At 44.9% G+C, this 23,332-nt stretch overlaps 1 protein-coding gene across 2 annotated transcripts in view; it reads right to left on the reverse strand.

Annotated features, from left to right (window-relative positions):
- RFFL (ring finger and FYVE like domain containing E3 ubiquitin protein ligase) overlaps positions 1-23,332 on the reverse strand; it is a 62,241-nt gene extending 38,909 nt beyond the window's left edge. For both annotated transcript variants that reach the window (XM_080924560.1, XM_080924559.1), the window contains exon 1: positions 23,211-23,332. The gene's annotated coding sequence lies outside the window, so the exon portion shown is untranslated. The remainder of the gene's footprint in view (positions 1-23,210) is intronic.

The raw sequence follows: 23,332 nt of genomic DNA on the forward strand, positions 1-23,332 counted from the left end.
ACATTTAGAGGGTGTGAATATGAAAACCAGTGAAAGAATGGTAGGTCTAATTAACAAAGTTCAAGCATACAGCAATATACATGGCACATAAGACAGCATGTACGCTGCATTCCTTTTAGACAATCACCGATCTGGCTCAGGTCTAACACACCCAGATCCCCCTTGAAAGAACATTTGTCCCCTTACAGACCACTTTGAAGAATGGAAGAGCTGGCTTTAGCCTCCCAAACTGAGACCCCCTTAGTTCACATCTGAGGCCTAAGAGTTCTCCAGTTTTTACCCCCAGCCTAGTCTGGCTTAAGGAAACCAAGAAAACCCTCTGGGGTTACCTGCTTTTGCCTGTCTCAAAACACTGCCACAGCAGACAGCAGGCTGCCCGAAGAAGCTGCTGCTGAGGTCGCTGGAGCCATGTTCTGATGAGATCATCTCAGGGGCCAACAGCAGCTGCTTTCAGGGACAGAGAATGGTGCCGCCTGGGGACGGATCTTTGGTAAGCAACATTGCAACAGGGTTCAGGCTTTACCCAGGCCAGTGCTGACTCACGCCAGCAAAACTGTTTCCCAAACAACCCAGCTGAGCCAGCAGCCATTGACTGCAGCCTAACAAAGAGACAGCCCACTGATTGTTTTCAATCAAAGGTGGATTCACCTGCGGGTGGGGGAGAACCAGGTAAAGCTCAATTCCCCCACTGCTGGAGCCCCTCCTGGAAAGCTCTGGTGGCTGGTTCCTGAAATTTCATCTCAGAACAGCCTGAGGCTCCCCATAACCAGCTGCGGCAGGTAGCAGGCTCACTGCTCTGAAGATTTTCCCAGGAGGGTGATACACAGTTGCTTTGCCTTTGTGAAGGGTGACACTGGGGTCAGCTGGTTGGGAGAACTAGCCTAGTCACTGGTGGCTGGTGGAATCCTACTGCTGAATTTTTATCAGCTCTAACCAGGCTCACTTCTCTCTTCCCACTCAGCCTCCTCTGACCTCTATTTCCTTAGACAACTAGACTTCTCTCATTAAAACAACAGTAGCAGGATTCTTTTCTTCTTCCCCAGTTACCACACTCTCTGCTACTGTCATATCTTTGGGATGCCTAAGGAACATAGGAGGTTACCTTAACATCTGACCTTAAAAAGTAAAGTCCTTAAATGTGTATCAATTCTTTCTTATTAGCCTGTTTATTTAAAAATCAATTTGCGAATAACTGGCTCATCAAGAGCTATTCATTATTATTGAATTAGCCCTGACAGGCTAGAATTGGTATTGGTGATACACACACACACACACACACACACACACACACACACACACACACACAGATCAAGTGCTTGTTGTAGTCTGGGTGCTTTAATTTTCTGTGACAGGTATCTGTCTGAGTGTATGTCTGTGCATCATACTTGGACATGATGCCTGAGGAGGCCTGAAGAGGCTACCAGACCCTCTGAAACTGGAGTTAATTAATGAATTGCTGTGAGCTGCCATGTAATGGAGGTGCTAGGAACTGAGTCCTCTGGAAAAGGAGCCTGAGCTCTTACCCACTGAGCCTTACCCCTAGTTTCTGGATGCTTTAATTAGACAAGAGAGAAACTGAAGTTCATATCAGATCCTTTTGTTCTCTGGGGAAGACAAGTGAGTGCTCCCCTTGAATCCAACAGTTACGCTCAGCAATAACATTCACAGCCCCCAACCTGGCCTCCTTCATCTTTCAAGGTAGATTTCAGATGCCATGGACTCTGGATGGAGTTGCAGGTCAATAAACGCTAGGTTAAAATGCATAGGCAAACCTGGCATGGTGGTACACAACTTTAATCCCAGCACTCTGGAAAGCAGAAGCGGGTGGATTTCTGTGAATTCAAGGCTAGCCTGGTCTACATAGTGAGTTCCAGGCCAGCTACTTTACTCCCTTCCAACAAACAAGTTCTGTGTGGCCCTATTCACACAATTCTAAAGAACTATGACATTCCAGAAGGGCAGCCAATGGCAAGTATTATAAATGCTCGCTGGTTTTCCTGCCAGTCAGTGTTGCCCATTCAGAAACTGAGGTATTTAAAGGCAGGTTTCCCCACAGTGTGTTAATTAGTCCTTCTCAAGGATAAGACATCTTTAGAGCAGCGGACACCCATTATCTTACCAGCCACACTCCAGAAAAATCCTTCTGTAGCTGAGGATAAGCCCCACACAGACTAACATAAAACAACTCTCGAAGGTCACACAAGCCCAGCCTCTTAGCAGCGTTGTTACAAAGCTATTGCATTAGCTCCTCCTGCTCTTGTAAAAATCTAGGCAGTGGGATGCATGCTCAAAGTCATGTGAACCATGCCAAGAACAACTAAAGCACAGAACTTCTCCATCTGCTAAGATACCATTCAGCTATAGAGGGCCAGCATTCTCCTGCGATTCTGACAGCTTTAATCTAGTTCTCCAAAATGCAGCCTCACTCTACCCTAGTACCTCTTTTTAGACTGGAAAAGAGAGAGCTCATGAAAGATGCTAAATGCCAACTAATGGCTTCAGGAACTAGAGGTTTTATGAGATTTATGTAAAGATTATGAGACAGTGTAGGAATCAGAAAATACTACTGATTCTGTCATTGCTTTCAATTTTAAAACATAAGCAAACCACCTCCCAAAATTATAAATAGGGTTTTTTTTTAAACATGAGCGATTGTAGTATATATGTATATATAAAAAAAATTAATGAGCTGGGTGTAGTAGTTCATGTCTGTGATCCCAGCATTCAGAAGACTGAGTCAGAACATGATTTTGAGGCCAGCCTGGGTACATGGTAAGTTTTAGCCCAGTATGAGACCTCTCTCTCTCTCTCTCTCTCTCTCTCTCTCTCTCTCTCTCTCTCACACACACACACACACACACACACACACACTTCCAAAAAAAAAAAAAAAATCCAAGGACCACATAGATGGGTCATTGGATAAAAGCGCTTGCTATGCAAGCTGGACAAGCTGAGCTCTGTCCCTGGAGGCAGTGCGAGGCAGTGGTAACATCTGTATTCTCAGCACTCAGGCAGGAATGGGAGAGGAGGCAGGACAATCAGCTAGAAGCTTATGGGCCAGCTAGTCTGGAACAGTATAAACCACAAGATGCTGCCTCAAAACTTGGGAGGTAGGTGAGAACTAGCTCTCAAGAAGTTGTCTCATCTCTCTCCCACAACATACTACAAATTAAAAAATGTAACTTACTGCCTTTAATCCCAGCACTCAGGAGGCAGAGGCAGGAGGATCTCTGTGAGTTTGAGGCCAGCCTGGTTTATAGAGCTAGTTCCAGTATAGCCAGTACTACACACAGAAAAATCCTGTCTCAAAAAACAAACATGCATCTGTCTCACACATTGTTTTGGACTAAGTATATATAATGACATTTCTTTCCCGAAATAGGGCCTAGCAGAACAAACAACTATTAAAAAGGAAAATCAAAATATTCATTCCTCAAGAATCTTTAGACTCCTCAGTCCATACAGAAAGAGTAAAGATATGCAAAGAGAGCAACTGATACAGGATCAAGGAGCCAAATTTAACTTTCTTTTGAAGACTTTTGTATGTAGCACAGACTGGCTTCAAATGAATGATCTTCCTCTCTCTGCCTCCTGAATGCTAAGACTGTAGGCATGCTCACCACTTAGTACATTTCTTCTTGACAATAAAGTTAATCTTACATTCACATCCTTCCTCTGAAGGTGAAGCAGTAAAACCTATATTTCCAAGAACCAGTGGCCTTCCAAACACTGCCAAATTCTAATCATTGGTGTGGAGGGCTCTTATTGACTAAGCATTCCTTTTATTAAAGGTTTAATTTTATTATTTTTAAATGTGTAGGAGGGATCTATGTGTATATAAATGCTGTGCCCGTGGAGGCCAGAAGTGGGCGTCAGATCTCCTTGGAGATAGCGCTATGGATGACGTGGGTGCTGGGACTCAAGCTCAGGTCTTCTGCGAAAGAAACAGTGCTCCCCACCCACTCGGTCATCTCTGCAGCCACCCGCCTTTTCAAATAAACAAGAGTACCTGCCATTTTAAAAAATAATATTGGTACCACATCATCTAATAAATCATAGATTAACTAGGATAAATGAAGCAGGCTGTAGGATACTCAAGAATCAACTGCTCAACTTCCTGCTGCCAAGAACCAGGAAGAGTGCTTAGGGATAGCGATGGCTTCCATGCCAGTCCCTCAGCAGCTCTGAATGAACACAAGTGGAGGCACGCCCCAGAATCCTGTCACAGGTGGCTCAGACATAGACCAGCCTGCGACGGTGCCTGGAGGTTACTGCTGTTCACCTGAGCAGACAGAGTAAGATGAAGACCACTGAGTTGAACGGTAGTCACACGGGTCCTCGACATCAGTCCTCCTACCCACAAGAGCCGCATGGGATATAACTGAACCTCAGTTGGTCTGATGTTTTTCTCAAGTCTCCAGAAGACAAAGTTCCTAACTGCTATCGCCTGCAGCCTGGTTATACTGTGCCGCTCTCACTCCTGGGACGAAGTACAAGGGACTTCATAGAATTTTTATTGCTGAGAAAATGCAAGTTCACCTGACTCCACAGGACAGTCAAATGAAACAAAGGAGACCACCTCCCGGTGGGGACAGGCTGAAAGCTGAGGCTTTTGACTTCCTGATGAGGCAGTTTTCCCAGAAACTCAAACCATGGATGCTATAGAGCTCACATGTCTTGAGAGCGCCCAAATGTCAACTTATCGACACCGTATCAGCCAGTGCAGCTCACTGTAACATTTGGAAGCACAAACCTGCTGTATGAAATGGCCTCTCCTGGGAAAGAGAAGCTGTCGCCATAGCAAAGATCATTCCATCTTGGGGCCAGGAGGACCAAGCAGCCCTTTAATCTTTAACGAGCTACTTTCCTGTTCAGACATAGGAACTGGCACAGCTGAGGCTCAACCAGCTTTGGTTCAACCGCACTTTCTGGAGAGCAACCTCAAGCTGAATGAGGGTGTGCCACCCCAGCCTGTGCCCCCTGTTACAGCTCCCAGAATCTGTTCTATAATGTAATTGTGGGCACTTTATTATCCACTATGGTCTAATACTTACTTCATAGCTCAGGAAAGGTATCCAATATCAAGAGGCTAGCAACCAGCCTCCTCAGGCACAGTAAAATGCTAAGTTCCTGTAATAGAAAACGGAGCAAGCACGCTGCAACAGAAGGAGTTAAAGCTGTCACGACACAGTGTGAGGACCTGACGAGGGGCTGGGAGAAAGGGGGTCAGCAATGTGATCAAATGGCTGTCTTGGGCAGCTCATTTCAGAGCCTGGCAGTGGAAATCCTGGAGCCGTTTGTGGGTGTAATTTTCCACACAGGGCCTTCGTCCTGAGCTGCTCACACAGAAACGGGGCAGAAAAGAAGCCCCCCATCATCAAACTCCATCACCCAGACAACTCAAACGGCTGCATCATGAAGTGATTATTAGACTCCCGTCCTATTACTTGTCTTGCCCCAGTAACCTTCCCTCTCAGAGCATGGCAACTCAGTGCTGGAGTCCATCTGAATCCCTAACTCCTTTCTATACACCCTTGGACTCTCTGTCTCCCAGCATTGTATGTGTGTGTGGTGTGTGTACAAGTGCGCACAGACACACAGAACTCGTTCACTCTCCCTCTCCCCAGCACAGACACTCTCTCTCACTCACTCACAGTGTCTTCCCCCCTCAATCCTGCCTCATTAAGTCAAACTTCCAAAACTCTCACCCCGATTTCCACTAAAAATCCAAAGGACCCAGTTACCTTTGCTCACATCTCCAAGCCTAGGGGGCCTTTGTCAAAAAGTGCTTCATCCTTAAGGGTGAGTTCCAGCCGAGTGGATACAATTCATTCCCTGCTCACCTGCAGTTAACCATCAAACTGGCTTCGGTAGGCTATGGAAATAAAGGGATATGACCGCACAGCTTGAATGTCTCATCAAGGTAATCAAAGTAATGGAGGAGGGAGAGCAGACAGAAGGAATGGTTTCAAAACAAAGACTGAACTGCACATCCGGGGAGCATTAAGAAAACACTCCATCTGACTAAGCAGCTGATGACGAGACAAACACCCAAAGGACTGCACTGAGGCCGACTGTGCTCAGTCCTCACCTCCCCAGGGCTCAGCAAGAGGGTTCATCATCACGAGGGACGCTTGCATTATTTATAATAAATGAGAGAACACAGCCTAACATCCAGATTCTATCGATTTACTGGCAAATAAAGCTACAGCCCTATTTCAACCTGAGCCCATGAATCAAGGAATAAAACTTATCTTCTTCGAGTCCTTAAAGGTAGGGGAAGGGGAGATTCGGAGGCTGGTAAGTGGGTGCTAAACTAGAGTTAGATAGCAGTAAGAGGCGAGGTGGCTGGATATGATAGTATACTATGTATTTCCCAAAAGCCGGAGAGTTTGCTGATGAGTGAGAAAACAGATATGACAGAAACATTACACATTGTATACATGTTGAAACAGCACGAGGCACTCCATAAACATGTACAATTTTATGACTGGGCGTCGGTGTAAAAGATAAATTTAAAACGGATTTTTCTGGAAAAGGTACCTCTCCTATATATCCCTTTTATAACAGAACATGAGTTACAGGAAGGATGCTTATCCTCTAACCTAACAAGGAAAACTTCACCATACTATAGTGGCCACCAGGGGAAAGCATTGTGGCGGGCAGGCAGGGAGCGCAGGCAGACATGGAGCTTCACGATGGCCACACTGTGCACATACAGAAGCAGCGAGAAATGCAATTACAAGTCTGCAATTGGTTCACTTCTGCAGATGTGCAAGTTTACCTTCGTCTATGTGCATTTTGTGCTATTGCACCATTTCTAAATAAGCAGTTTAAACTGCTTGACCTTAAGGTTTCAAACTACTTGACAAAAGAAACAATTTTAATTTGGGGGGTGGGTGGGGAGGAAGAGACAGGGTTTCTGATTAAAGCTGGGATTAAAGCACCATTATCATCGCCGGGCCTATTGAACAACGTTTATTTGTAGTCAGATTTTGAGGGCATAGTCACAGAGGCAGATTTATAAAGAAGTCACCAGAAGCTCCTAGTCTGGACCGCATGCTCCAGCCAGGTAGGAGAGTGAGTTAGTAGTCTTGGTTCCAACCCTCCTCCCACAGCAGCAGGGCTCTACAGTGAGTCTCCCGCCACAGAGGCAGAGTCACACACTCAGAACCTGTCTTTGTTGGCCAAATCAACTTACTGAGTAATCTGATGAACTTAAAAACCAAATCCACCAGGGCCAGGAACAACAACGGCAGGGAGCTTGCCCAGGGTGTATGAACAAACAGAAAAGCCCACAAAAGGTCGGAGGCAATCTGGGCAATACAACAAGACCTTGTTTCAAAGCAATAAAGAGAAAGAAATCTGACCACACATCACTATAAGGCCCATCAACGGCATTTAACACAGTGAAATCAAAACTTATATCCAGGGCCAGTGAACCTGCTGACCAGAGTTTTGTCCCTGGAACCCACATGGCAGAAGGAGAGAATCAACTCCAGCCAAGTTTTCTGACCTCTATACATGCACCATGCAGGGCACATGCCTACACACACCCCAAATAAACATAAATAAAAAAACAAAACGTCTGTCTATACACATACCTGCAGCACCTGAATGTTCACAACAGCTTTATCTGTAATCGCCCCAAAGTGATAGCAACCAAAATGCTCTAAAACAGGTGACTGGCCAACAACACTCAGCAAAAAGAGAAAGGTTTCTACTACATGTAACTTAGGTGGGTGGTGCCGTGCTAAGAGAAAAATGCCAGACTCAATAAAGCCACATTTTGTTAAAAATCCATTTCTAAAATGCCACAAATAAAGAGCTTGAGATTACTAGCTGCCAAGAATTAGAAGTGTTCGTGACAGCAGGATGTGTGAGGAGGTACCACGAGGAGATGGGTGCGGGGAGGGGGTATATAACTTCCTGGTTTGATAATGGTTAAACAAACATAACCACTGGGGAAAGCTGGGTGAAGGACACAGGATATCTTAGTTAGCAAAATTACTGTTGCTGTGACGAACGAAACACCATGATCTAAAGCAAGTTGGGGAGGGAAAGGTTTATTTGGCCCACAGTTCCCTATCACTGCTCATCACCAAAGGAAGTCAGAAACTCAAAACAGGGCAGGAGCTGATGGGGAGGCCTTGGAGGGAGGCGTGCTGTTCACTGGCTTGGTTCGGATGGCATGCTCAGCCTGCTTTCTTAGAGTACCTGGGACCACCAGCCCAGGGATGGCATCGCCTGCCGTGAACTGGTCCCTCCCGTCAATCACTAATTAAGAAAATGCCCTACAGCTGGATCTTACGGCAGCATTCTCTCAACGATGTAACTGTAGCTTGTGAGAGCTGATAGAAGACTAACTAGCACACATGAAAACACTGTTATTTTGCAGCTTCTAAAAACTGTGTTGCATTTCTTGTATGCATGCTCCTGGTAGTGCCTGCTTGCTTACGGAGGTCAGAGGACAACTTCAGAACTTGGTCCTCTCCTTTCACAGTGTGGGTCCCAGAGATAGAACCTGGGTCACCAGGCTCAGCAGTGGGAGTCTTTACCCACTGAGCCAGTTCAGGGATGCTGGTTTTTTACAATGTTTTGTGAAACTGTAAGTATCTCAAAATAAGAATGTTAGAGGCTAGAGAGGCCTCTGTGGTCTTAAGAGCACACACTGCCCGCCCCTCCAGAGGGACTGGGCTGGATTCCCAGCACCACACGGCAGCTAGCATCCAGATCCAGCACTCCAGGGGACCTGACACGCTTCTGACTTCTGGGGTCTAGGCACAAATATGAGACACATACAGAGACACAAGCGAAACATCCATATAGACAAGATTAAATAAATAAATATCCCTTTAAAAAATAAAAGTTTTTAAAAGAATAATCAGTGAAGACCGTGAGTGGTAATGCACGCCTTTAATCCCAGGACTCAGGAGGCTGAGGCAGGAGGATCTCTCTCTGTGAGTTAAGCAGCTCCAGGACAGCCAAGCTACAGAGAGAAAACCCTGTATCAAATAAACAAATAAAGAAAGAAATAGTACAGTTACTGAATGGTCCACCAGCTACAAAGAACTAGGAGTGGTAAGCGTTTCTGTTTAGCACAGCATACTTCAGATATTTTGCAGGCAATGCTGTGCAAGGTAGGGATTTAAGAAAAAAAAAAGTGAGAGTTGAAGCAAGGAATGAGTGCTGGCCCAGATGAAATCCATTCAGACTTGGCCTGGGTGCTATCCCTCCCTGGTACTTTCCTCTGCTTCCCCTATAGCTAGGAACAATGGCAGACATACCCACAGAGCATGAGCTCCCGATGCTGTTTCGGCTCAAAAGGCAGAATGCCCGCCCTGAAAACCAGGTAAGAGCCAGAGTAGTCAGGCAAGCAAACTGTATCGGGTGTGGTAAGCAGACAGGCTGCCTGGAGCGTAGGGCAGGGCGAGCAGTTGTTGCCAACAGGTTCACTTACTCTGTAAGACTCACGGGCACTCTGTGGGGAGTTGTGGTTGTGGAGATGAAAGATAAAGGCATCTCTATGTCCTGTGACACTCCTCCCTTGGGCCATGCTCTACTTCCCATGTGAACAGTGCTTCTCAACAGGACGGACCAGCATTTCTCTCACCAACATCACTCCCAGTGTGCAGACTACGTGACTCAAAGGATTTGTGAGGAAGGCTCCTCGTGAACAGGAGGATATGTTCAGAAAAAGAAAAGAAAAAGGGCCAGGAAGCCCACCGATGCAATCACCCCTAAACCAGAGCCTTAGCTAGTGAGCCAAATATGCTTTTAAGGGTGGCTGGTTTACACAGTTAAATTTTTAGGATTAGGAATAAATGATAAAACAATTCTTTAGTACTAACAAAAGCAAGCTAGGGAGATAAAGAGCAAATACATCATTTTAAAGTAGCATTCCACAGGAGGAGGTCCCTGTCTCAAAAAGAAGTTTTAAGCCCACATTTTATGAAACGGACTCTGTCTGTAAAGACCCATCTGAGAAGATGAGCTGAAAGGGTGGGCGGTAATGGCAGCCTGGTGCTGGGGACTCGGCCACTACGTTCGGCTGCTTCAGTTTCAATGCTGGTGGCCTTAGGCCAGCTTTTTTGTATATTTTCACATCTGTGGAACACGGGCAATAGCAGCACCTGTCATCTTGCTGGTTGATTGGGGGGGGTTGAATGTGTTAACATGGTAAAAGTCCTGGCACACTCTGAGTGTTTCAGTTTTGTTCTGTTTGGTGTCTGTGATGCAGAAAGCAGCCCAGTGCCTGGCACCTACTAGGGAGGTAAAGCAATCTACAGCCAAACACCCCTTGGCCCACAGCATTGGCACTTTTCATTCAAGGAAAAGACAGCACAAAGAGACATGTCCCACACAGCAAGAGAAACACCGGTTGTTTTTTATTATTATTATCATTATTATTATTATTATTATTATTATTATTATTATTATTATTATTATTATTATTAATCAGTCTTACCCTAAGTTCTCTCATATTTTTAGGTTGGAATAAGCCTTCTCCTAGCACCTACTTGAGAATGCATACAATTTCATTCAGGAAAAGATCACTATACCCAATGGGACGAGTAAAATAAACCCCACTAAGCACCCACAGCTTCCCAAGCTCCTGTGGCCAACACAGGATTCCAATAGGAAGGAGACTGTTTGTAGAGACAGTCTTATTACATCCGTCACAAAGGAAATGTTCAAAGTCAAAATTCAAGACTTCCCAGGGCTGGCAGAGAGACTTTCCATGCCAGCTGTACTTACTCACGGGCACCCCCATCTTTCCGAATAAGTTATACTAGCCAAACCCCACTGTTAGATGGCTCACCGCCTGACAGCAGGCTATCCTACCAGCCAGTCACGAACAGGAAAGAAAGATCCAAACCAAGGTCAAGAGCGGTTCCTTATTTGGCTGGGAAAGGATGTCTGTTCTGGAGATGCCTTGAGAAAGCCACTTGCTGTGAGTTACCTGGACACAAGTAATGCCCTTCTCCCCTTTCTTGCTTCCTTATCTATTCAGAAAGAACCACAGACATTCTTAGAAACATAGACTCAGTATGATTGGTGGCAACGCACAACACACACCTTTAACCCCAGCACTCAGGAGGCAGAGGCAAGCAGAGTTTGAGGCAGTCTGGTCTACAGAGTGAGTTCCAGGACAGCCTGGGCTACACAGAGAAACCCTGTCTTGAAAAACTAACCAAACAAACAAACAAAGCAAAAGAAATACAAACTCGGGGGCTGGAGAGATGGCTCAGTGGTTAAGAGCACTGACTGTTCTTCCAGAGGTCCTGGGTTCAAATCCTAACAACCACATGGTGGCTCACAACCATCTGTAATGGGATCTGATGTCCTCTTCTGGTGTGTCTTAAGACAGCTACAGTATACTTAATATATATAATAAATAAATATTTTTTTAAAAAAAGGAAATACAAACTCTCTCCAAAAAGCCCCAGCACAGTCAGAAATCTGGACAGCTGTGTCAAGCCGCAGACAATGCATTTTCTGATCAGCTATGCTTCTGGACAATTAAAATCTATACAGGGTCCAGACACAGGAAGCTGTGTTCCCTCCAAACATCCAAACAGCTTCATTGTTGTTTAACTACCCAAATAATGCTCCAACAAGCTTTCAAGTTCAGAATTTCACACAACTACACAACCAAACCAGAATGAAAGGCACACATGAAAAGACTTTTACCCAGCCTCAGACAGACACTAATTTCGACATTACAACCATGAGAGTGACTAATGCTTCACACTTCTTTCGCAAGACTGCTGGAAAGCAAGTTCAGGTGAAGTGCCTCAGACCACACATCCCCAAATTTCATTCTCGGTTCCCTTTCAGTATCCTTTTCAGAGGTGAGTTCCGTGACAGGCCACCAAGTTGAAAACCGGGTTATTCAGTCACAGAGCTAAATATGCCTCCTGATAACAGCTCTACCAACTCACTCTTAAATACATCAAAGGAAATGTCTCACACTGTATTAAAATTATGGTTCTGACCTAGGAGTCCCCAGGTGGAGGACTACCTCTCCTGGGGAGGACCGGGAGACACGGCTGGTTACTAGTTACAGGTGGTACTAAAGACAGAATGGAAGACCTGCAGTGCCAAACCCCTGAGAGGTCCTCAGAGCCACCCAGAACAATGCTACTCAAACTGTGCTCCAGATCCATCAAGGAAGACAGAAAACCATGCACACACTGACATTTTCAAAGCACTTGGACACTGCTGTGACATTAAAGCCCTAGCCTTTTCGTTTAATTTTTCCTCTTGTAATTTAGATGAAAGTTGGGGGAAGGTGGGAACCCTTTACAAAGCTGGTCCTTAGGACATGCTAGCTTTGCTTCTCTCTCTCTCTCTTTTTTTCCTCAAACACCATTTTTTTTTTTTTTTTTTTTTTTTAAGATTTGTTTTTATTTTGTGTCTGGCTGTTTTGCCTGCATCTGTCCACCACATGCATGCCCCATGCCCACAGAGGACAGAAGAAGGTTCCAGATGCTCTGAACTGGGATCATAGAGGGTTGTGAGCTGTTGTATGAGTGCTGGGAACCAATCCCTTTGCAAGAACAGCCAGTACTCTTGACCTCTATGTCACCTGTCCAGACTCTGTGCCCTAACTTTTTACACCACTAAGTATCAGCTGGTCATTCACTCGTGTTATGAAGGAGTCAAAGCACCCTTGCTCTCACAACCTCACAGATTCTGATCTAAAGTACAGAAGGCGTAAGGGAGCATGCTGCTATGTACAGTATTGGAAAAGCAGCACCAATCAGAATGCAGGAGACCTGACCTGAGTCCCTTCCTTTCCCTGTGCCTTCGATAGCCCCTCGACATCAGCATTTCTCAACCTTTTGGGTTTTCTTGTTTTGTTTTGAACGTGTGTGTGTGTGTGTGTGTTTCTTTTTTTCACAGACATACTTTCTCCAAGTGGGGACTAGAGACTCTGTTTCCAAATGCTACTATACTACCCCACCTCCATAGGCCTGGACTAAACACCAGGAATCTGCCTCAGGGTCTCATCACATAACCCTAGCTGGTCCTAAACTCAGAGGTCTTCTTGCCTCCACCTCTTGGGTGTACTGGGATCAAAGGTTTGTATCACCACGTGGAGCTGGAATCCAGATTTTTAAAAAGACTACTTGATGAAAACTAAAACTTGAGTTACATAACCTCACTACATCGTTATGAATAAAAAGAAGTCACAATGTCTGTGCGGTCTCCAGTAAAGGTGGAGGCTTCAATACTTTCGTAATGTTTACAGTCTGTACTAGCAAGTTTCCACACTCCCACCTTTTCAAGTGATACTTGGTCGAGAGTTCAAATGAGGTTTAAATGCACATCTGTAATCTCAGTGCTTGGGAGTCTAAGGCGGAACAATGGAGAGTTAAAGGTCAGTCAGAGTGAGACCCTGTCTTAAAAACAAACATTTAGCTATACGTATGTGTATATGTGTGTGTGTGTGTGCGCGTGTGTGCTCGTTCGAGAGTGCTGTGTACATACATACATGGGCACTGCTGGCCATGAAACCCAGGGCTCTCCACATGCTAGGCAATTCTGCCTCTGAACTAAACCCAAGTGCTTGAGGCATTTTTTTTTCCTTAAGAAATTTCATTTTAAGTCAGGAATGGAACTACAAGCACCTTTAGTCCCAGCACTTGGGAGGCAGAGACAGGAGAATCTCTGTGTGTTTCTGGTCTACATAGTGAGTTCCAGGACAACCAGGGCTACAGAGAAATCCTATTTTGAAAAACAAAAACAAAAAAATAAAAGGAAGAATATTTATTTATTCGATGTAAGTGGTTCGCCTACATGAATGAAGTGTGCCGCATGAATGCCTAGAACCCGTTATGAGCCACCGTATGGGTGCTGGGAACCAAACCTGGACTCTCTGCAAGAGCAGCAAATGCTCTTACCACTGAGACATCTCTTCAGTTTCTGAAATTCTTCTCTTGTTTATTCCTTTTAAGTATCTGTGTAAAGACATTTTCACTTTTGAAACTGGTTTTCCTTATATCAGGCTATGCTGAAGCCAGGTGTGGTGGTACACATCTGCCTGGTCTACAGCAAAACCTATCTCAATAAAGCAAAACAAAATGGGGTTCGGGGAAGGAAATGGGAGGGCTGGAGGGAAGGGGGGAGGGAGGGAAGAAAAATCCCATCAGATTCTGTCAAGTAGACACGATTTAGGAGTCCGATGAAAACCATCTTCGGGGACAGCAGTGTGCATGCACAGTCACTGCTGGTTCAGTCACAGTTCCCCAGGCTGCTGCCCTACATCTGTCAGTGTAGCTCCAGGAGCATTGAGCTCGGCCTGTCACATGCCCAAAGGTGGACCAGGAAGGCGGAGGGCCTTTGGTCACGATCTCTAGGAACTGTTGTGCTGCCTTCTTCCCACCCAGTCAGTAAATACCTGAGCTCTGACACAGACTATAACTCTTAGACAAGGGTAGCCCTTGGATAGATAAGGATAGCACCTGAAGCTACCCTTGTCCAAGGTGCAGAATATAGAGGTGGACAAAAATCTTTCTTTTGTTTGTTTTTTGTTGTTGTTATTTGTTTGTTTTTGAGACAGGGTTTCTCTGTGTAGCCCTGGCTACAAAAAAAAAAAAAAAAAAAAAAAAAAAAGCCTGAAACTCAATTTGTAGACCAGGCTGGCCTTGAACTCACAGAGATCCAACTCCCTCTGCCACAAAGACTGGGATCAAAGGCTTGTGCCAACACCAACCAACAAAGTTCTTCTTTCCCACCCCTTGCATATAATTTTAGACTCCATTCCTCTTTATTCCAACAAAAATCCAAACTGTCTAAACAATGGCTACATACCTACAAAGACCAGAGAACCACACTTAGCTACCCTTCAAAGGAGCCGAGCTCGCACGGGCCCCTGTCAGAGTGCTTGAAGATGCTCCTTCCCCAGGCAGAGCTTTTATCTTTACAAATAAAGCTTACGGTCTGGTTCCCGGTTCAGAGAGGCAAGGACTCAGGGAAAGCCTAGCAACCTGAGGGTGAGGCTAAGGGAGGGTGAGGTGTGGCTATGCTCAAAGCAGGTATCTTAGTCACTAATCGAGGAAAAGGGGGTGGAGGACACATTCTGTGATACTGTGGGTTGATTCACGTAGTCACTAAGGTCAATGTGTTCAAGGTATCAGCCCAAGCCTGGAAAGTTTCCAAGACAAAGGAAGTAAAATAAAAAAGCAGGGTGGGTCGGGGAGGTGCGCTCTACTTAGGAAAGACTCTTTTCCCTCAGATCTATTAACATAACCCAGCAAATAAACAATGGTGGGCAGATTACTAATGAACTGGTCTTTGCCAAGCAATGCCTCCAGCTGGCCTGACTTCTGGACACCTGTAGGGATGGCTAGGCAGCAAATCCTTAAGGAGGATCCAGCAATTATAATTCATGGGCAAAACCTACGGTTCAAATGGTTTCCCCTCCTCTTGGAGGGAACCAGGTTCTAAGAGAGGAAGGAGCTACTAACTAGCCCTGACCACTCGATATCCCAAGGCCATTCTAGACAAGGGCCGAGGTTAAACTAGGAGACAATAGAGCACTGGGAGCCAGTGTGACAAAAATCAAGGACACTCATCCCTCGAAACCTCAAATTCACAACTACTCAGTCACAGCTGCAGGGGAATCACCTGAGCCCACAAAGTAGAGAGCCCCTGGCCACACCATTACAGCCTGCCCACTCCCCCCACCCAAAATCCCATTGTACTCATATGGAAAGTCTAGTGAGACACCAGGAACTTGGCACCTCGTTAGGAGGGGACGATGGAGAAATTACCATACCAAGATCACTTTTCATTTGAAATAAATAAATGCATAAGTGAAGAATGAATGAATGAATGAATGAATGAATGGTGCCTTAACACAGACTAAAAGGTATTGTAGGTCATGGCCATGATATCAGCCTGGTGTCAATCTCCCTATAAACCCCATAGGAAATTAAGTGAGGCTTAGAATAACTGGATGCAAATCCTCCTTGAGAGCAAGTTCAGTTGCTGAACAGCCAAAGCCATTCTGTGAAACATACAGAAAAATTATGAAAGGATTTCCCAGGCTTCACATCCTTCCCACTTCCACATCAACCTTACAAGGGCTATGATCTAAAAGGACCAGACCGACCCTTCGGGGAAAGAATTAAGTACTGCAGCTTATCAGAAAGAACCACTCCGGTCTCCAGGCTTCGACACCGTCCATGTGCTCTTGTAACTGTGATATACTTAAGAGTTTCCAAAAATTACATACATTTCCTCAAAAGAGATGTAGGAAAAATACAATCACGGGGTAAAAGGCCAAACACTGTCTCTGCTGAATGCTTAAATAGCCAATTATGTGTCTTAATACATTAATTCTATACAGAGGGGACTATTACAGGCAAGTTGAATAAGACATCTTAAAAAATGTACCCTGGGGCCTAAGTCCATTCAACTGACAGTAAAATCACCCTCAAAAAAGCAGTTTTATGCAACATCTAGTATTTTAATTTTCCAGCTGCCAACAGGAATGTATAAAGGAGCAGAAATTAAACTAATTATGTCAGTGCTCAGTGAACAAAACTTTAATTGTATTACACACTAGGCATCGACTGAACAATACAAAGGCCCTTAAGGGTAGGGACGTCTACAGAATATAAATGATTCCCAGTCAATATGACAGAAATTAGTCTGTTAAGGCAGTGAACAGATTCATAGGTTACATGCAAAAATTCGGCTGGTACAATAATCCAGTATTTTAAAAAATGTATAGTGTAAGGAAGGAAAAAAGAACTCTACCATAGTTCTAAATCACCCCATGATTTCCATATGCTGTGTCATTAGTAGCCAGCACTGTACTAATCAGCTTTTGACACCCAGTCTACAAAAGAGCCTATTCATTTAGCTGGGAGACAGGTGTTAGCAACCAGCAAGCTCTTTCAGCCTCTGGTCCAGGGGCCCAGCCTGGATGGAGTCATCATGACAAGATCAGCAAATGGAAAGGAGGGGCAGCTTGGAGGAGGAAGAGGAAGGGAGAAAAAAGACAAAGGCCAGAGAAGGGGAAACACCGAAACATGAACGAGAGGCCACCCTCAAAGCTTGCTAGTCTAATCTGGAGTTTCTGGGCTACGGTCCAAATATACTAAGCAGAATACAGATAATGTTATTAATTTATTCCTGCAGGTAGTAATTCTGGGCACACGCCAACACTCCACTCATTCTGAAAAAACTCTTAAAGCATTGCTAATTGTCCTGTGGTTCATTTTTCCTCACCCATATTCTCGGGTTGTTTAGTCCTTAATCTTCTATATACTTTCTAGAAGAGCTAAGTGGGTAAGCGTTCCTGGAAAGGCATGGAAGGGAGGCTGGGTTTTAACAGATACCTTAGCTAGGCAGGATGCACTGGAGAGGCTGAGGCAAGAGAACAGCACGTTCAAAGCCAGCCTGGACAATTCTCTCGAACTGGTTAACTGTCTCAGTTGGGAGTTACTATGGCTGTGATGCTTGGGGAGGAACGGGTTTATCTCACTCACAGTTCCATAGAACAGTTCATCATCAAAAGCAGTGAGGGCAGGAACCTGGAGCCAGGAGCCGGTGCTGTAAGCATGTAGTAATGCTGCTTGCTTACTTATTGGCTTACTCCTCATGGCTTGCTCAGCCTGCTTTCTTACAGAACCCAGCACCTCCAGCCCAGGAATGGCCCCACCCACAACAGGCTGGGCTCTCCATCAGGAATTACTAATAAGAAAAATTACCCTAAAGACTTGCCCACAACCTTACCTTATGGAGACATTTTTTCTCAACTGAGGCTCCTTCCTTCTTGGTGATTCTAGCTTATATCAAGCTGACATAAAAATAGCTGACTGAGTGAAGATAATGGTGGCTCAGCAGTCAGGAGCATGTGTTGCTCATAGAGTACCCAGGTTTGGTTCCCAGCATCCACATGTGGTTTACGACCATCTGTAATTCTAGATCCCACAGCTTCTGACCTCCATGGGCATCAGACATGTGCATAGTGTCCAGACATACATATAGACAAAACAGTCATCACATAAAATAAAATATAAAAACCTTACACACACACACACACACACACACACACACACACACACACACACACACACACACACACACGGAGATTAGAGATGAAGTTCAGCAGCATAGCGTTTGGCTAGCGACTCGACTGAGGTCTTAGGTTGAACTTCCAGACGCCTCTTAGGAGGCAGAGGCACAACCTGACTTGGGTTATACAGTGAGACCCTGTCTCTGCCTATCTGACTGTCTGTCTGTCTCTCTCACACACATCATAATAATAAAGTTGTGTAAAGCCAAGTGTGGTACAATCACAGCCCTTATGAGGAAAGCCAGAGCAGAGGGATGGAGAAGTAGAAGCCAGTCCAGGTGGTAGACACCTCTAAACTCAGCACTAAGGAGACAGAGGCAGATGGAATTCTTGAGCCAAAGACCAGCCTGGTCGACAAATTCTAGACCAGCTAGGGCTACAGTGACTTAAACAAACAAACAAACAAAATCCAAAAAAATAACAAAAGCCATCCTGGGCTACGTAGCCAAACCTTACAACCCGTATTTTCAAATCATCCTCCCAAACACTAAGACTCTCCAAATGTTTCTGGCACGCACAAAGCCTAGTTTGGCAGCCTGTTGTATTGCATTAATATGACTATGTATTTATGACATAAGCAAATATATCAGATTTATCATCTTTACATCAAGCAATATGGAATTCTGAAACTGGGATTCACTCCTCTGTTTTCTTAGCATTTTAAAAACTGAAGTGGAATACAATGAATTGTCAAGGAATGGCTGCCTTCTGGGACCTTCCTACAACAAACAAGCTACCATGTTGAAAGCTATGCTGAACATACGACGTTACTTCAATGACACAGAAGGCTGACTTCAGGATCTCCAAATGCCACTGAGTCAGCGCTCTTGCCTCTATAAACCAGTCACGGCACTGGCAGGAAAACAAAAACTACATAGAAAAAGCTCTATTTTAAACAAGGTACACTAAGACAGCGAGATAAAACTAAAGGACCATCTAAACAAACTGCCTCAATATCCAAAGTTCTTTTAATCTTCATATGCATATTTCCCATCTTTTAATCCACAGAACAATCCAACCAGATGTTTTCATTTTGTAGATTAAGGAAAACAAAAAAACCTCAACGGAGTGGTAGCGACACTCGCCTTTAATCCCAGCGCTGGGGAGGCAGAGGTGGATCTCTGAGTTCAAGGCCAGACTGACCAACAGAATGAGTTCCAGGACAGTCAGGGCCACGTAAAAAAGCCCTGTCTCAAAACAAATGAGTGAAGAAACAAAGGAAGAGAGAAAGAAGGAAAGAAAGAAAATCAAGCTTACAGAGGTTCAGTAATTGCCTAAACTCATGCAGCCAGGAAGTAAAAGGCTGGGTTTCAAAACTAGGTTAGTCTGTTTCTTAAATCCAAGTTTAATTCCCTATCTAGAGCCTAATTCTGTTTTAACTTAGATCCTCCCAGACTTGAGCAACATTTCTTTCCATGAAGTCAGCAAAAAAAAAAAAACATGACTAAAAGTTTCTGACGATTTATTAAGCACCTATTAATTTCAATAAGGGCTTCAGCTATGAGAAACTAAACAGCTAGCATGTTGGTTTTATTTTAAAATCTTTCCCAGAAAATCCCAGACATCTCTCCTATCCCACACTGATCATAACTACACCCCACTACCTATTCAAATCTCCAGTCATTTCCGCATTATCATTCATTTGTCCACTCAGGGGATAAAGAAAGCTACTTTCACCAAAAACCCTCCCTCGTGACTCCCAGTGGATAATACCCTAGAGGGGCCTTGCAGTGAAGCAATGAACATACAAGTCATAAAAGCCTTTTGTTTATCTGTCACAGCTATAAGATGGGCTATTCTAGCAAACACCGTGCTGTGATCAGAGAGGCAGGTGAATCTGTTCGAGGCTAGCCTGGCCTACAGAATGAGTTCTAGGACAGCCAGGAGAACTACATAGAAAAACCCAGTCTCAAAACAAAAACAAAGAGTAAAGCAGAAACGTGAACTCCAATTTTCAAAGTTCCATACTGACTTGAGGTACAGACACATTTTTATTGTTAAGAATGAATACATATATATTCATGTCAATGCACAACAGTGATTCCCCGTTAGACTGCACTGCACCTCAGAAGCAACTAGAGCCCTTTGGAACTCAGATGGTTTCAAAATGTAGGTCATCACCGAATGAATCAAAATCTCCAAGAGGTGGGGCTCTAAGGTCAGCATTTTTTTCAAGAATGCCAATGTTACAAACAGAACCTCAAAAGAAGTGGCTGGCCTCTGGAAACTCCTTACAAAAAGCCAGGGTGAGGGATACACCCTGAACATAATGTGACCTTGCTCTGATGACACAGTAGACTTCAGGATCTCCCAATACCCCTGGGTCAACACTCATCAGTACCGACTAGTCATTGTACTGGAAAAATCAGAAAGTAAGGAAAAGTTTACCACAGATTTCCTAAAGCCAGAAAGCTGGGGGAAAACAAAACAAAACAAAACAAAACAAAAACCAGCTTTTGTTTTACTATCAGATTCAAAGAGCTGGGTTTCTCCCAGATGAAATGCACACTTTATTCATGTTTTGTAAAAAGGAAATGTTTTAAAAACATACAAAACTCTTAAAAAACTGCTTAACTCTGATTCAGTTGTAAACAGGTTCCAAAAATGTGGACTATTCAGTCTGAATACGAAAAGCAAAGGAGAAACACTTCATGACCATCTTAACGGAGAGAGAAGATAATGGGTTTAGACTAAGACTAGCTTAACAGAATTAGATGTGACCCACTGTCCAGTGCACAGCAACTGTTACGTCCTGGGGACAGGGCGAACTACAGACTGACAGACACAAGAAGTCAATGACCTATTTCAGATGACTTTTATGAGACCTGAGAGCCCAACTGGTTTTAGGATTTTAAAGTTCCATGGGTAACAGAGTCACAGAAAGTAACTGGGACCTTCCCCTATTAAGGAATGGAGTCTGAGTCTGCATATGGAAAGATTGCCCTTTCAACTGCTCAAATCGTAGTCAGGTAATTAAAATAACCAAGGTGCTATGGTTGTAGAAAGGACAAGGCCCTCAGTCCCACCCCTTCCCACCACCATCTCCCCACACTGTGTTAATAGCTGGTAGCCACCACCAAGTAATCAACTCCAAAAAAAGCAAGCAAAGCAGCCCCTCCCTTGACACTTCACCAGCAACAATCTAACAGGCCTACTCTCATCAAACTGAATGCTATTCCAACTCTCAACTATAGAGGCAGACGGTAAGATGCAGCAGTTAATCTTTCCTCCCCAAACATAAACATATTACAAGTTTGGTGATAAAAGTCCCCAATCTCCCATTAAAATAACAGCAGTATTAAAGATTCTACGATAGGAATAAAAACCAGTATACCTAGCTCCCTCCCCAGCATTCCTCAGGTTTATTTAGGTGACATCAGAAAGTAACAGGTGTGGCCCACAGAGTCAGATGTGGCTGCATTAAACTTCACAGGGCTCACATGGCTGGAAAGGAAGCCATCTTTTGGTTAATGTTGCCATTTGTTAAACTTGTCAATGACAATCCCATTAAGAGGCATTTCTATTAGATGGTACTAAATACCTCGGTCAGTTGGCTTGGTGGATAGAAAGTTTGAAGCTTTATGAGAACACCTTCCTCTTTTTGTTTTTATTTTAGCAGTTGGTTGAATTGGTCAGTTTGGGGGATTGACAACCCTGGATTCCAATGTAAACAAAGAGTCAGGATAACAGCTGATCGATGTAAGAGGTTTTAATGTACTGGGCTCTGCGATTAAACATTAAGGTAAGTGTGTGTCCTCTATTACTTGGACATCTTTGAACACCATCAAGTTATTAATTAGCCTTGCCACATTACCCTGCTACTGTCCTGTCCTCCTCCGATAAACCACAACTTTTTTGAAGTCCAATATCCTGCAGTCCAGAATTAGCAAGTATGCAAAAAGTTTCAGAAACACTTGTCACCATCTATTTCTTTGCATTCGAAAGAATGGGGGGAGGGGTAGGCAGGAGGGGAAGATAATGAAGTTACCACAAAAGAAACATGGCCAGCTTCAGTCTTAGAACTCTACAAACAGGGCCCAGAACCAAGTCCCCTCCCATTCCTAGAAAAATGCCACAATATTCGAACAGCCTTGCCCACATCTCAGTACACTGAACTGTCACTGCAAGCACCACCATACGGCTCACTCTCAAAAGTGGGGACAGGAAGTCTCTCAGTTCTCCAAGCCATCAGCCAAAACATACATAAGGAGCTTACTGCTTTCTTAGAAGGCCACACGCATCCCGGGGTGTTCATGCGTCACTCTGGCCTTTAACCTGGGTACAGAGTGTGTGTTGTGGGTAAAACCCCATTTCCGAACTAAGAACAATCTTCTCCCATGGTGGACTGAGAGGAATGTGGAACTCTTCCTCGATTACACAATAGCACACCCCATCCAAAAAAAAAAAAAAAAAAGACAGACTTTTTTTTCAAAAAAAGAAGAAGAATTACGCTGTTGTTCTGTTTTTTGTTGTTTTTCTTTTTCTTCCTACCAGTCTCAAATCAAACTCCGAACACACAGATGCCAGGAAAGACTGCGGGCTCCCCTGACCTACCCAGACTTCCCCATGCCAGGTCAAATGTCTCTTGGGCAGCCAGCTGGAGAGGGGCCCCACTTCCCTCTGAGTCTCGGCCAGGACCACACAGTGGCGACCTAACACACCTCGAGGACAGAGGTCGACTCGCAAGAGGCAGACAGCAGACTCCGGCAGAGAGGAAGGGAGAGCAGCATCCCAAACGTCTCACCTAACCTCCAAACTCCGAATCTCCAGGGTCCTCCTGTAGGAAGAGAGCCAGTGCCTCCAAAGCTCTGCTTCTGTAGACAGTTTTCTGTCCTATGGAAATGCATCCTATCCTAAGAGCCAGCTATAGGACCTACCGGGCTCTTACGACACTTGGGTACAAGTTGAGGACACACGTCCTGGGTTACGGCGCACACAGGCGAAATGCTTTGCGGCACTTTCAATGGGACAGGTGTGAGGTGACCTGACCGTGGGGAGTTCCAGGAAGGGGCTGTCCCACGCCCGGAGCGCAGCTGGATCCTCACACCGCCCGGAGCACAGCCTGGAGCACCCAGTCCTCCGGCCCGACCCGCCACAGCCACCGCCTCCTCACCTGCCGCGGACGCTGCCGGGCCACACCTGGCCAGATGCCGACCGCGGCCACTCAGGCAGCGGTGCTGCGGGGTCGGTGGCCGCCGCAACTCCGCGGCTGAGGGGCGCCCGGGTGCCCGCACC

This window comes from Micromys minutus (genome assembly GCF_963924665.1).
Source record: "Micromys minutus genome assembly, chromosome: 10".
Classification (NCBI taxonomy): domain Eukaryota; kingdom Metazoa; phylum Chordata; class Mammalia; order Rodentia; family Muridae; genus Micromys; species Micromys minutus.